Below are 16,047 nucleotides of genomic sequence, written 5' to 3'. Positions count from 1 at the left end.
GCCCCAGTGTTACGCACCCTTCTAATTCTTTTTGCCCTTATGTTATGCGCCCTTTCTTATTCTTGAATATGTGTTGTTTGATGCGTTATGCGCCCCTCTATACGCTTTTCTGATACCAGAAATTATTGTAATAAACTTTGCAACATTCCAAATATGTTGGCGTTTTCATCTACACCATTTTCGTCAGTTGCCGTCTGATGCAACCATTCCCTACCTCGTTTTTTTTGTTAACCGTTTCCTTCACTTCCGAACATAGTGTAGGAGCACTAATACTCGTTCCTTTATACAATTGCAAGCCTGACTGATAAAATATGATTACGTTTGGTTGAATATACTGTAAACCACTATCTACAGACTCAGCGTCTGATTCATTAGCTACGCTGTTCTCATGTCCATTCTTTGGACCATGTTGAACATCATGTGTTGTATTTTCGGTCTCATTCGGTATTGCTATGTGTTCTGTCTCGTGTTGTTCACGCTGATCTACCTGTTGTATGTCAATTTCGATCCTATTAAGATCTTCCATGACTTTTCTTTGTCGTCTTAATCGATTATTTTATGCCATTTTTGAGCGTTCGACCAAGCGTTGCGTTCGCGAATTTTCCGAACCTGACTACGCGTTAACATCTGATCATAAGTCTCGTTTCTACACCAAAATATCATCCACGATCCTGTATTCAATATTTTAACCCATTTCCTCGTCTTTTATATAGCATTTTTGGTACTGGAGTTGAGTCAGAACTCAACAGACCTCAATTCAGCGATGTTGTGCGCCAGAAAATAAGAAATACATGAATACAATTCTATCTACACCTACTACCCTGTTGAGTCACATTTGCATTTACATTTTTTGCTCCAATTTGCTTCAGTTTATTGTTTGGGAGTTTTATGTGTTTTGTACTTATCAAAAGCAAACCCTCAACCTATCAGAATGCTGCAATTTCGTATCCTCTCAGGGTCGCCATTTTGTCGTATGTTCGACCTTTGTATCGCCACAGTGAGTGTGCTAATGTGTGCAAACTTAGCTTAACACTTAGTGTGCAGATGGACAAAACGAACCGTCTTCTCAAACCCAGGGTGTCAAACAGACATTCTAAATAAACATGACTCTGGGCCCGTAAGGCAGCTAATATCAGGTGCAGATCACAACAAAACTCCTTAGAAATGCTGGTGACATGTAACTTGAATTCATGAATCAATAAAAGTGAAAGTTTGGGGTCTATTCCAGAAAGACAAAATAGGTATTCCCTTTTTTATTCTACATATAATTTATGAACTGTGCTTTCAGGGGTCAAGTGATAAACAACAATTATGTTCTATTACTTTTGACTGTCAATAACAAAATATTTAATTCTTCGACATATTGAAATGACGATTATTAAAATCGTTATCTCTACATATGAACATTATTTTATCACAGGAATGAATGATCATTAAAAATCCCTATCAGCTCATTTAAATCTACGTTTTTGTAGCTGGTTAATGCACTGAGTTGATGGAGAATAAATTTACTTTTTGGGCCAATGGAAAACTCTCATGTACTCAATGTGAGGTTAGGTGAGTATCCTAGCTTTCGATATTCAATGGTCAAAATGTACACAAGTTTGAGTGAGAAATATGTAGACTCATCATTTACTGTGGCCTAATGCGTGATGGTACTATACCAAGCAGCATCTGCAATGGTGCTACGTCTGTGCTGGATCTGGAACACTGATTACCTGTTCTGGCCTTGACTGAATTCACTAAGTCGCAACTTTCCTGCATTCTGTAGAACGTTAATTCACCCTAGTCGGAATAATGGCTATTGCACAGTTGCTATTGATTGGAGCGATGTGCATAATCTCTTTGCCCCATTAACTACCACTTTTCTATCTGTCGACACGATACATGAAGCGTATAGTCCTCACTTCGCAGAACCTTAAGGTATCAAAATGTTTTTATATAATACGGATCTATTCACCGTGTCGTGTCTGCGTCGCCAAGTGTAGCTTCAGCAAATCACTGTCTTGCTAGAGGTGGATAAAGATTTTTATTGTTCTTGCTGGGTCGCAGCCTAGCCCTGTTAATGACGTGCAGCCAGTTACCCTCGGTCCTGGCCTGACTTACGTTAATAGGAATAATGTATTGTTCTGCCCTTGTGCCTTTCTACGCTGAATCTCGCCATTCTCTTGCTAAATGGGAGTTTCACTATTTCATTAACCACCTGCTCAGTCAACTCCAAAATACGTTTCGCTTTTAACTTGTTTGTTTCCTGTCATTGTCCGTATTGGTAGAGACTGTTTTGTTATTTTTTGGTACTCGATATTAACTGCAATTGCCTTTTGCTGATGTAATGTAATTATTTTCTGAAGATCTCATACTGTGTCGTGCTGTCATTATGGATCAATCTTATGTGAGGTCCGTAAGATCTGGACACCTTCACAATCCATAAAACCAATGACCTAATCCACTGCAATTACTTAGGGAGGTTTAATAAGAAATAACTACCAGATTTGATGTTACTAAAAGTGAGCATCAGGCACTAGTAAAATAGCAAATGAAAACACTTTTTAGAAAAAAAAAGAAACAGTTCAAAAGGCAATTTTAAAAGTGTGACTTGTAACCAAGAAAATAGTGCACCTAGGTCTCACCATTGTTTAGATAAATCTGACAGATAACTCTAGGTCATTTTGTGGCAACAAGATTTTTAAACAAATGTTCAGAGAAGGGCTACAGACCACTAAAAATTAACACATTACAGTAAGAAAACCTTTTTCCTTTTAAACAGTGATCTAAACAAGTTAATGGCGGACTCAGTACTAAAAAACTAATTACAAGCAAATAAACATACTCTTCGCATTCCGAGGATTCTTATTACAACATGGACACACAGCTTACAGTTTACTCCACCTGCAGCCACGCCAAGAAGTGGAATTAATTGACTGTCGTTAGATGAACATTCTGCCATTGGCAGAGCAACGCGCGGCTAGAGGTAGTATTTGACAAGAATATGTTACACCAGCTTGTACACCACCACACCAATGCCCAAAACTGGTCTTACCAGCACCTTGACCCACAAGTTTCTATCACAAAACTAGGCAAGTTCATTTGTTCATAGAAGTACAAGTTTCCAACTCTCGGAAAGCACGCTCCGAACAAGGTGAGTGACAGACAAACAAGTCTACCGGCGAGCACCAGTTCGCACACAATGAGGGTATTAACCAAAGCATGGAACGGTTAGTAACAAGGAGAGCTTCCTATCGCACACCCCTCAAACTTAGTGGTATGAGGGCCTAGTGGTCAGCCCGTCAAATACTGAACACAGGTCAAGCATGAATACAGGAAGAAGATGTACTGAACTGTGACAAAAAAGCAAATAGAAACAGTAAATCGTTGAAGAACAACAAGTACAAGATTGAGCAGCATGTAATACCAACGGCGTCGTGGTTCAGTGGTCATGGTGTTGGTCTGTCACACAGCTGAGATTTGTTCAATCCCTCATCGGGCTAAATTTTATTTTTTTTCCGTATTTGCTGTATTCAAATTTGCGTCTGTGTCATGGTGCTATATCCGTTTGCAACAGCGAGGTGTAAGGAAGGGACCTATAATGACAGTTGATTCTGATCAACTGCGTTCCGTTTTGGAAGTTTTGACTCTTGAATTCCTTTTTTCTTAACATAGTTCACACCCATTTCTCGTTGTTTTCATTTCTGTGAGACGTCTATGTGTTACCTCGCCTCCTCTCACTGTTCATCGTGTTTGCGTGCAACGGTAATGTATTTTTTACCAGATGACTATAATTCTATAACCAGTATAACTGCCAACACTGAAGAAAGAGAATAAACATTTCAGTGACTGGATGGACAATTTATTATGTTGTGAAAAATAAAAAAAATGCATAAACCAGTTCTGAACGCGGCTCGTCCGTCTGGCAGCCCAACACCATAACCACTTCGGCGTAACGCCGTTCTATTACGTCCTTCGACCCTTCACTCTCTATTTTGCTTTTTTTTACATTTCAGTGCACCTTCTTCGTGTTTTCATGCCTGATTTGTATTCAATCCTTGGCGGGCTGTCCACTGGGCGCACTTATCACTAAATCTGAGAGCGGTACTACGGGGAGTTTCCCTTGTAAACAACCCTCCTCACGGTCATTTCCCACAGTTGGCTCCGGCCACCTGTACACAAATACCCGACTTCACGCTGTCGCTTGCCCTGGCACAGCGCAGACAGGACGAAATACACACAGTTCCCGAAAAAAAAACCAGTTCTGGACGAACGTGTACACAACACGTGACTCTACGTAGAGCAGTGTCAATGGGATCCACCTCTCTCGTCCTCCCTTTAGGACCTGTCCGCCAGAGCATTCTCTGCTAATTGGGCGACGGAACCGATATCACGTACGACGGACGTCTTGGACAATTCGAGCGAATCATTTGGCCTGTCAGACTGTCCGACATGAATCCAATCGAACATTTATGGGACCTAATCGACAGGTCAGTTCGTGCACAAAATCCTGGAGCTGGCAGTGCATTCGCAATTATGAACGGCTACAGAGGCAGCATGGATAAATATTTCTGTAGGGGACTTTCAACGACGTATTGAGTCCACGCCGCATCACGTTGCATCAATACACCTGGCGAAAGGAGGTCCGACACGGTGTTTCGAGGTATGATATCACTTTTGTCTGTCCAGTGTACTGTTTATGTAGTAGGTTGACAGGTTCATTTGTTACCTCTCTGATTATAGAATACCTTTCTTGGCAAATATCACCAATTCAGCGGAAGAAATTATGTCCAGTTACTAAATCTGCTTTAATTTTCATTGTGTTCAGTTATTGACTTTTAACTCCCACCAGATAATGGTGTACCGACAATATATTATTGCATGATGAAAACCCTTTTAACAGATACTTGGAAGCGGCGGAGGGCCCTGAAATTGTGCAGTAGTAAGAAAATAAAATCAAAATAGACCGTACAGTAAATCAGAAATTAATTTTTTTTTGTTCCGCCTGCCTATCGAAACAGCAGAAAATCGGAAATAATTTATCAGTTCACGCAGTAAAGTGCAAACCAAATATATTTCGTCTGTATCAAAGCTGTCGGAGAGGAATTTGGAAGGCCTTATTGATTGGTACTTAATTGTTGGACTTGCTGATTCCACTGTATACATTCTCAGTAGCGGCACGTGGTATCCCTCCGTCTGGCGTACCAGGAATACCCCTGGCTACAAAGGCATTCAGATATTTCCGGAACTCCGGCGCCGTGCTTTCACTAGTCAAGCGGCAGCGGCTACTGAGCGAGAGCCGTCCGCCGATGACGCACGAGGCCGCCCAGAGCGAGCGCTGCCTGCCGTGTTGCACCGTTACGCTGACGCTCCTCCTTGTTTCATCAGTCAGTCGTTACGGCCTTTCTGTTCCGCGCCTGTACAGTGGGAGCGAACACACACACACACACACACACACACACACACACACACACATATACATACACATACACAGGCGCGTACGCCCCCCCCCCCCCCCCCACACACACACACACATACACGTAGAGCAGCTCACAATCCGCTGCTCTTGCCGATTTAGCCCGACAGCTACGCAGTCACAGCACGTACGAGTACAAGTGGCATCCGTCAGATCATACAAAATATATTCAGGACAAATGGAGAGCAAGCTTAAAACGGAGTTCCAACATATTCACAATAAAAATTCATGAAGCAAGGACGCGAGTCGTGGTATAAAGTGCACTACAGGCCCGCTTACACTTGTATTTGTTAGTTTCTAACAATCACTGAGAGGAGCTTTAGATAATACGCGCGCTCGCTCACCCGTGTGTGTGTGTGTGTGTGTGTGTGTGTGTGTGTGTGAGGGGCAGGGGGGGGGGGGGGCGCTGAGCGAGAGGAAAAGAGGCCAGGAAAACGCGTTCTTTCGTAGGGAAATAGCATAATAAGAAGTTTACGAGTGGTAGTACTTCGTTCTTTAGACTAATAGAAATGTATTAATTATAGTTGTAGTAGTAGTCGTAGTATGATTTATCCATCCATCGCTTTTACAAGGATACTGGATTCGTCAAAGTTTTGGAATGTAATAACAACAGAAATGGTAGAATTGATAGTTACAGGCATTTCCATTCTTACTCATGTAGTTTCGCAAGGATAGGAAATGTAATTAAACGCGGACTTAGAGCATGAACCATTTCGGGACTTGCCTGAAGAAATATTGTGAAACTACGGTAAACCTAAATTCCAAGAACAAGGGCAATATGTTTAAAACTACACAACCTCATTCGATTTATTCCTCGTGTACAATGCTGGCTTGCACAGGAGTTACTTTTAATGAAGTTGCCTGAGGAAAAGCATATACAAGACACACTATAAGCATATTATTTCCTAAAATAAATCTACACGCGTTATAATTTGACTCTAGGGCCGAGCGACTACGTTTGGTATCCAGATTGTATACTGCAGCCTCCCGCTTGATATTCAGAAAAACTGAGTCAGCAAACCCCCATAATGACAAAGTTAGTATCAGAAAGAAGATAAGATGTTAGTATTATATATTCGAAAGCCTTGAAAGGAAAATTTTCCTGAGCAGAAAAACAGGAAAGAAACAGCGTGAAATTGCTACCTCAAATGATAAATGTTTTGTCAATATTATTTACTTATATTAGATTTTTTACTGGACAACTACTCTGTAATAGTTAAGTACTCCTTCGCCGTATATAACATATTGCTTACCAGATACTTCTTATCTGCATTTTAAATAAGTTTGTTTTACTAATCAAATGTCGTTGGGCAGTTCATTGTACAGTTGTACGCTTTGGTAAAAAACGCCGTCTTCAGTTTTCCTTTTACTTTCACTGAGTTCTTCTACAGGTTTGATGTAATGTCTTCTTATTTGTTCTTTTCTGCGTACTTCATACACAGAACGTCCTCTACAATTCATTTCATATTTATTGGCTATTATACATTTCATTGCCAAGATATTTCTGGATGTCATAATATACGTCCAACTAAGCTACCACTTATGTTGACAAATCCCATCATCCCTGAAAACTCTTTAACATCTTTTTCTAGTAATCCCACAATTGAATTGCTTCTAACATTATTTTCGGGTTTCTCCGAGGTCCATATTTCACATACCTATACTTATGGATTCAGCCACATACTTTCAGTACACGTTTAGTTGTCTAACATCAGTACACCTTCTCAGAAGCTCTCACGTGGTCATAAATTTTCGATGTAACACTTTCTTGGCCATCTTAATTGATCTTGCTTTCTAAACAGTTTTGCAGTGCAAAGATTATAAGTAAGACCTACACATTTTTGATCTATTAGGATTCTTTGGCGTTGCTTCGTATGCATAGAAAAACATTTAATGAATTTGCTTGTATATAATGTTTTGGTGCGGAATTTTATAAATTTTAGGAAGGTCTGCACATGTTCTTACGTTAGTGAGATTAAGATAGGACAAGTTACTCCCTCAACTATTTCTCATGTATGGAAAATTATTAAAGATTTTATTACAACCTGAAGCACCTTCAGCTAGTCTCTAGAAAGTTAACAGCCCGAGTAGATATTGATGGAGCCTTGTAGGAAACTAAAAGCTTGAGGAATTTTTATGGTTCTTAGCTCATAGAAATCGCATGTATGGAATTGAAAGCAATTGGCAGCGAGACCATCCCTCAGTAAATCCTGCCGAACAGGCCCACAGCCATACAGGGCAGACAGAAAAACCCCTCGTCGAGACAGGTCTCCAGCAGGACAATGCTGCTATACCTGCAATGGTGCCAGCCGATGGCTGGGCTGGGGGCGATGGACTGAAGGGACGTGTCTACACAGTGGAGTCATAAACTGGACATTGTGTGCAGAGCCCTGTGTACTAAAAATTGACAAGTTTTTGTTTGCAACAATGCTGCAAATAGGCCTGTGACATACTTCCATCGGTTGCCTCAATTGTATAAGTAACTCCAGCGTCTGTTTAGCGTTTAGAGAGTGAGTCTTCATTACACCTCATAGCTAGGACTGACAGGCTTCAAGGCACAGGCGACTAAGATAAAGATCTTTAAGATTGTACCTGTTCACTTGTTGCCATGGGAGGTGATGCGACTTTGGAGAAAAACATCTTCCCCTTCCGCGAAAACTTAAAAACGCCAGTAATTGGCGGTTTCCTTTTTTTTCCAGAGATGCAGGTTTCTTAGCTCTTGCCCTGGTTCAACAGGAGTTTGTGCTGTCATGTGGGAGGGGAGCGCCTCTGGAGCACTATAATTGACTCAAGTCTTCGTGAAGGTGGTGCCATTTGTGCACTTTGTGGGAAAACGGATTTTTTTCTTTGGGAGAGGTGTGAGGCACTCGGGTGCTGGACTTCAATGTGGAAGCATATTCTGGTTGAAGCTCTGGAATGTGTGGTTGGTCCCTGGGACCTGTCCTGAGACTCACTTCACTTGCGAGTAGTTTGGACTGGGGAGCCTGTGGTGAAGTTCTTATTGTACCGACAGTGTGACTTCAAACGTCTTGGACTGCTCGTTTGCCGAAGGCACACTTATTCGTATTTGGTTTACCAGTCTTGATGTGCGCTCTGTCGTATAAGTGATACAAATAATTCCTTGGTACGACCAGCGACCGTGTGGGTCACACAGTGAAATCTACTGTGATTTCAGGGCTATGGTAGAGAGTAAAATGCGATTCATCCGCCTGATCGCTAGACCGTGAGATTTTTGCATTTATTTCGTTTCCACGATCAATTCACAGGTGCCGCCTTACGTATCGCCTCCGCCACACACATCTCGCCAGCTGCAAGTTACATCGCCGCACGAATCAAACTGGGTAACGTACAGCCGCTCCAGACTTTTCGGGGCGTAGAGATCTCAATCGCCACTTGCTGTCAGCTGCACCTACATAAAATGTTTCTGTAGATTTGATCAATCAAAGTCTGCTGAATGTCAGATCAATTCAGATTGCGTTATCCACATTTTTAGGACCAGAGTACTTGACTCATTTCTGCCACTCAGGATCTTTGGCCATTGTAGTCTTAAACTATCTGTTAGTTGTTTACGGTGTAGAGTCGAAACTTGTTTAGCATAATTTATGATGAGGTTACCTCAGACTCTAGTACTCCAAATTACTGCATTTCATTATGTGAATGGGGCTCTCAGGCTTCCCTTACCTTCGAATGATAACACTGTGTGTACAAGTACTGTATTCGCCGTCATAAATGTACAGTTTCACGGTTGAATCGTCTCATTCATGCATGTGATTCTGTCTCCTAACGCACGTCAACTACATCAATGGTTCACACTTAATCAATAAAATCGTAACACACTTTGTCCATAAGAAGCGTCGCCATCGATAGTATATTGCAGGAATTAATAGTACGTGTAGAATGCAGAAATTTGCAAATTACGCTGAGAGGATATTAAAGTACACAGATGTACTTGTTACTTTGTTTTTAACTAGCGATTTCGGTTCAGTTGAGATCAACTCCGGGTATCAAGAAACAATTTCAACCGTGTATTTCACAACTGCAACACATTATTGTACTTGAAATGTTCTATTTAAGTATAGCATTTGTAATAATAAACATGTATTCCGTATTGCAATGTATATATTAACGTCAAAAATGTAATAAAGGCATTTGTGTATTATATGACGTTTATGACAGCTGCCAAACACCGTCTGCACAAAGCAGAACTTAAGATTCTTTAATAGGACTTGAGGTCCTCATGGCAGAAAGTAGGAGAAGAATAACACCACGTTACAGACTTATACTTCGATTCTGAGCATTGCAAATCTCGTGCAAATGAGTTAGTTACCTCCAGTAGTTGAACAAGTGTCGACCTCCCCGCAGAAGACTCGGTTTGAAAGGGAACTGCGAGTACTTCTTACAGCGCATAAGGAAATATTATTTACGTCTCGGAACACTTTCTTCATTTCACTTATATTTGTACTTTGTTATGAGACAAATCTCGTGATGATCATGGTATCATAGCATCAATCATGCTATGAGATGTACTGTACAAAGAAGTGCGCCGTATGGGCAAGTTATCACCAAATTTCAACTGCTTCTCTATGATTTGCTATCTGAGAAAAGACGCGATTTATCAGAAAGCTCTCCTAGTGCGATTTCATTGCCTCAAGTTACCCTAACGAAATGAGAAACCATCTGAAGATGCGACACAACTCGACTGTCTGTGCGATATCTCGCATTGGAGCGTTCGCCAGGATGAGAGAGTTTTCTTACTACGTTAAATTCTTTTGTGAATACCGTTGTATGACACATGCCAGGCGTGTCAGCCTTATCATGTTACACATTCCATAAAACGTTGTGCCACTTGCAACTAACAAAGAGAATTTTCAAACCAGTTTCTCGACATACCTTGCCCTGAAACCATTTAGAAAACAGATAGTACACCACTTTCCACACAGGATGTCCAGGGACGAATGGTCAGTATTCAGGAATACGACAGGAACGATCATTCAAAGCCAAGATGTGTTTTAAACCTAGGTCATAACTTGCATATCTTAAGAGCTATGAGGACTTCATGTTCGAAATGGATCTTTTATACTGCAGTTTTACTTTGAATGTATTGGGAGCAGGTAGTATGGTCCAGAACAGGAAAAAATTTTCTTCAGTGTGGGCTCTAAAGTGCATAGCTTAACAACCGTGAGCACTTGTTTAGTAGAAGAGATACAGTTCGCAGTAGGGAAGATGAATAGGTGCTCGTAACTCTTAAGGTATGCTCTTTAGACCCACGGTTACTGCACATTTTCTCTTGTTTTGGTCCATGTTACCACCTCTCAAAATAGGGAAAGCAAGGAGCTTTCAGTAGATTTCTTTCACAGTATCGAAGATGGAGAAGTGCTCATAGCTCTTAAAGTACGCATTTTGGAGTCTATGTTCACCAAACATTTTTGCTTTTGAATGATCGTTCCTGTCATGTACCTGAATTTTGATCATTCCTCTTGGGGCACTGTGTTTATGGACGAATCTCGAACCTGGTTTGGTGTAATAAACTGAAGCAAATACTGGTGAACTTTTTGGTTACCTTTTTCTATTTAACTGAACAGCCAAGTAAAATCTGTACATCATGCAAACCATTTTCAGTTTTATTTTATGTGGTTTCTGAAGACTGTGTTTATTAGTGCTGACACACCAGTTATCTTCAAAAATGGTTCAAATGGCTCTGAGCACTATGGGACTTAACATCTGAGGTCATTAGTCCCCTAGAACTTAGAATTACTTAAACCTAACTATCATAAGGACATCACCCACATCCATGCCCGAGGCAGGGTTCGAACTTGCGACCGTAGCAGTCGCGCGGTTCCGGACTGAAGGGCCTAGAACCGCTCGGCCACCGCGGCCGGCACCAGTTATCTTCGCTCTCTTTCTTTTTCTATTCTTCCTGCTGTCCTAATCACCCTTGCAGTTTGTCTTCTGTTTTATCCCCTCACAATCAGAGTTCTTTTGGTATGTTATACCGAATTTACTACTTATTTCTATAGCTCTCTCTTCACAATAACCAGCGTGTCACGCACAAATCATTCTTAGCTGTTGCTGCATCTTTACTGTAATTTAGAGAATGAAAAGATGCGAGGTTTATTGCGGGTAACAGTAATTACGAAATGTGACAACTGACTTCATTTTAACAATTATTTTAGTAGAACATATGACTAACCTTTTGATTATTTGTACAGTATTTCAGGTTATTTTACAGGTGGTCCGTTCATCTACCATACTGCGACCTGTGAGAAAAATCCTTATTTAATTTGTGTCGAGAATTCCTCATAGTCCTTTTCAGCCGATGGTAGCTGAGAGTTGATTTACTGTACATGTAATGTAATTTACCACATAGTACAGCGACATATCACGTATATTATGTACCCCACGGCACTAATAGTTTTAATAATTGTTAGGTACTGCATCTAGGATAGAAACGGAATTTTTCAGCTGAGAGGACGAAATTCAGTGTGTGAGGGATTATACTGAACGGGCAGGGTGGGCTTAGAAGCTTAGTGGCCATGTCACAAGAGTAACGATATGACGTACTGACGCCATCAACAGGCTCTAGTGGAGATAAACGCACAATAACAGTGTTGTGGGCAAACAGATAATGCCACCTGTTACGCATCTCATCAGCCGTGCTCCTGGGTATCACTGGCTGTTCACTAACAGTGAATGGGTACGAGTATGCCCCCGAGCGCAGTATGCATTGTCTCGTCGCTGGTAACAGTATGCTCCGAGGAGAACACTACCAGAGAATCTACGTAGACATCCTAGTGTATTGACGTTAACATCTAGAACGTAGTTTATATTCGACTCAATAACATACTATAAGGCCTGCCCGTTGGACTGACATTAAATAAAGCTACTTGCAATTAAAACAAGAACATTAGGGAGGATAGAAAATAACTTAACTCTGCAATGACACACAAACGAGTACAATTAAAAAAAAAATTGGGTGATACATCCAAGAGAAAGAAAATTGAGCAATTCAGTAACGCGCTGCGTCACCTCTGATCCTTACACAAGCAGTTATTCAGCTTCAGCTGACCAATTGTCACGCACCAGATCGTCAAAATTCGGAGCTGGTTCAGCAAGGGAATACTCCAAACGTTTTCAATTTGGGAGAGATTCAGCGAACTTGCTGGCAAAGGTATATATTGACAAGTGCGAAGATAAGCAGTGACAATTCAAGCCGTGTGCGGATGGATTTTATGCTGGCGAACTGTGAGCCCAGAACGGCTTGGTATGAAGGGCAACAAAACGAGAGTAGAATATCGTTGAAGTACCGCTGCGCCGTAAGGTTGTGACACAAAACACCCCAAGGGGTTGTCCTATGAAAAGAAATGGTACCCCAGATCATCACCTATGGTTATCTGGTCTTGACGCTCGACAGTCAGGTTAGTATCATACCGATGTCTGGGGAATCTCCAGTCACGTGATCGCTTATCGTGGCGGCTCAGTTGGGGGCGGTACTCGTCGCTCAAAACAAATACACTACAGAAAATGATATTCTTGGTCAAAGATGTTTCTGCAGAAGTCCCAGAAAGCGGCGGGATAGCAACGTGACTGTCACCCGTCATACAGCCCGACAACCAGGAGTGATGCTCTGGGCTGCCATTCCATTTTATCTTCGGCGTCCTTACACCACAGAGATACGTTGACGGTATTATACGCCCAGTTCTCTTGTCTTTACGACAGGCCATCCTGAGCTTACATTTCAGCAAGAGAATACCCGACCACACAAGGTGCGAGTTTCTACTACTTCTCTTCATGCTTGCCAAACCCCACCTTGTCTGCCCACATGAGAACGATTGGAGCATTATGGGAAGGTCCCTCCAACCAGCGATCTAACGAATCGATTGGGCAGAATCTGGCTCGAAATTTCTCAGGACGGCACCAAACACCTCTGCCAATCAATGCCAACTGCATGCATGACGGCGAGAGATGGCCCAACGCGTTAATAAGTTGCTCAGTTGTGAATCTCTCTCACTTGAATAAATCATCCAATATTTCTGCTGAAACAATAATCATTTCTTGACTGTATAGGTGCATAAAATTTACTAATTTCTGTTCCATTCGAATAATTCCTTCGATGTGCGTCCTTTCCCTCCGTAGAGAGTGCATAGTGGGTTGTTTTGTGGTTAACAGCGTCAGGAGCTTAGTACAGACAGTTGCCATCTCCGGCAGCAAGAGCGGCTCTGCTCCGTCTGGGTGTCATGTCGAACTAACCCTGGTTAACAAATACCGTTAGGTCAACTTGTGGGCGACTGGCAGTGTTCCAGTCTCTCAGCAAACGATGATCAGATATTTCCTGTGGGTAGGAGTTCAGGAGATGGTGATGGCCAGGGCTACAGTAGAACACCTTGTGTATCGAATGGCTCTGAGCACTATGGGACTTAACATCTATGGTCATCAGTCCCATAGAACTTAGAACTACTTAAACCTAACTAACCTAAGCACATCACACAACACCCAGTCATCACGAGGCAGAGAAAATCCCTTACCCCGCCGGGAATCGAACCTTGTGTATCGATTTAGGTCAAGACAGAGAGGGCAGCATGGAATCTTCGTTATACTGTTGACAGACAACACCACGAAGTCCTCCAAGATAGAGTTTAGCAACCGATCTTAACTCGTCATAAATGTCCAAATTACTGGAAGACACTGCGCTGAAGGAACCACGCACTGACACTGATGTGTCTGGTGTTGTTATTGGACTCAACACTGTCAGCGCGCATTCCGCATCCCTTCATGATTAATGTCTTCCCAGACGGCGACGGCGACGTAACCTTACAATATTTTAATTGTCCGCATCTCGGAGCCAGAATCATGCTACATTGGTTTGAACAGTATCAAAGTGAACTCACATTGAAGTCTCGGCCATCAGATTCGGCTGATGTAATTTCTATGGATCCCATCTGTTTCGCTTTCGGACGCCATCACTGCGTACGCAAATCAGGGGCCAGTTGTTTCATCTAGTGCCACATACCTTCTTAAACCTATTGAAGAACTTCGGATGGCTGATACGCAAAATCAGTTATGTATTTCATCCCAAAGACGTAAAGAGAGATTATTAAGCACGTGATCATAATGTCGTAGGTCATGAGTGCGGATGGGATTACTTGAAACTACTTTATGCAATTGCGTCGAATCCCTCTGGAGGCAGAGGTTACGCTTTTACTGTATAGGCCTTTTACAAGTATGTCTGTTTGGAACAAGGGACTGACGACCTTGATGTTTAGCCCCCATCAAACCCCAAAACCAACCAGCCAATTGGGTCGAAATTCTAATTATTTCTCGGGCACTTTGAGGTTTGTTGCATCTCGCCTTTGTGGTGTTTCAGTTTTAACGGCCTGCAATGTGATTTGACGTAGGTCACTATTACGTATAAAAGTAACCACTCCGTCTACAGTCCACAAGTGGCCCATCGGGACCATCTGACCGCCGTGTCATCCTCAGCGGAGGATGCGGATTGGAGGGGCGTGGAGTCAGCACACCGCTCTCCCGGTCGTATTGATGGTATTCTTGACCGAAGCCGCTACTATTCGGTCGAGTAGCTCCTCAATTGGCATCAAGAGGCTGAATGCACCCCGAAAAATGGCAACAGCGTATGGCGGCCTGGATGGTTACCCATCCAAGTGCCGACCACGCCCAACAGCGCTTAACTTTGGTGATCTCACGGGAACCGGTGTAGCCACTGCGACAAGGCCGTTGCCTATATCAAATAACAACTGTTAGGAATTTAAAAAATGGCACTGTGGGAGTCAACTTCTGAGGTCATTAGTCCCCTAGAACTTAGAACTAGTTAAACCTAACTAACCTAAGGACATGACACACATCCATGCCTGAGGCAGGATTCGAACCTGCGACCGTAGGGGTCGCGCGGTTCCAGACTGTAGCGCCTAGAACCGCTCGGCCACTCCGGCCGGCGGAAAGAGATGATTAATGATGCTAGTGAGAGAACTAAAGAGGAGAAGTCATATACGTGGAGGGGATCAACGTGCAAAAGGAAAATTGCACGCTAGTGTAATCCAGTCAGTGAAGGAGATAATAGCAGAGAAATGAGTAATTTTTTTTCCACACGAAAAAGCACAAAATACACTGACCGAAAAAAATCGCAATGGCGAGAAGAAGCAAAGGGACGTAAACGAAAATTGTTGGGCATGTTTCTACATTTGAAAGGTTATATACGTTAAAATTTTGAGCCAAATGCATGAGAATGGCGCTGTTAGTACCAGTATCAGGATGCAAATCAGGGCCGGCCGGAGTGGCCGTGTGGTTCTAGGGGCTACAGTCTGGAGCCGAGCGACCACTACGGTCGCTGGTTCGAATCCTGCCTCGGGCATGCATGTGTGTGCTGTCCTTAGGTTAGTTAGGTTTAATTAGTTCTAAGTTCTAGGTGACTGATGACCTCTGAAGTTAAGTCGCATAGTGCTCAGAGCCATTTGAAACATTTTTTGCAAATCAGGTTTGGTTTAAATACACGTTGTAACACCCATGAGCATTAGTTACCTTTTAGATTGAACGTGGTGGGTTGTTAATCAACAATGCCTTCAAGGCGACAAAAA

Source organism: Schistocerca serialis, chromosome 6, assembly GCF_023864345.2.
Source record: "Schistocerca serialis cubense isolate TAMUIC-IGC-003099 chromosome 6, iqSchSeri2.2, whole genome shotgun sequence".
Lineage (NCBI taxonomy): Eukaryota > Metazoa > Arthropoda > Insecta > Orthoptera > Acrididae > Schistocerca > Schistocerca serialis.
This window is presented reverse-complemented; position numbering follows the sequence as displayed.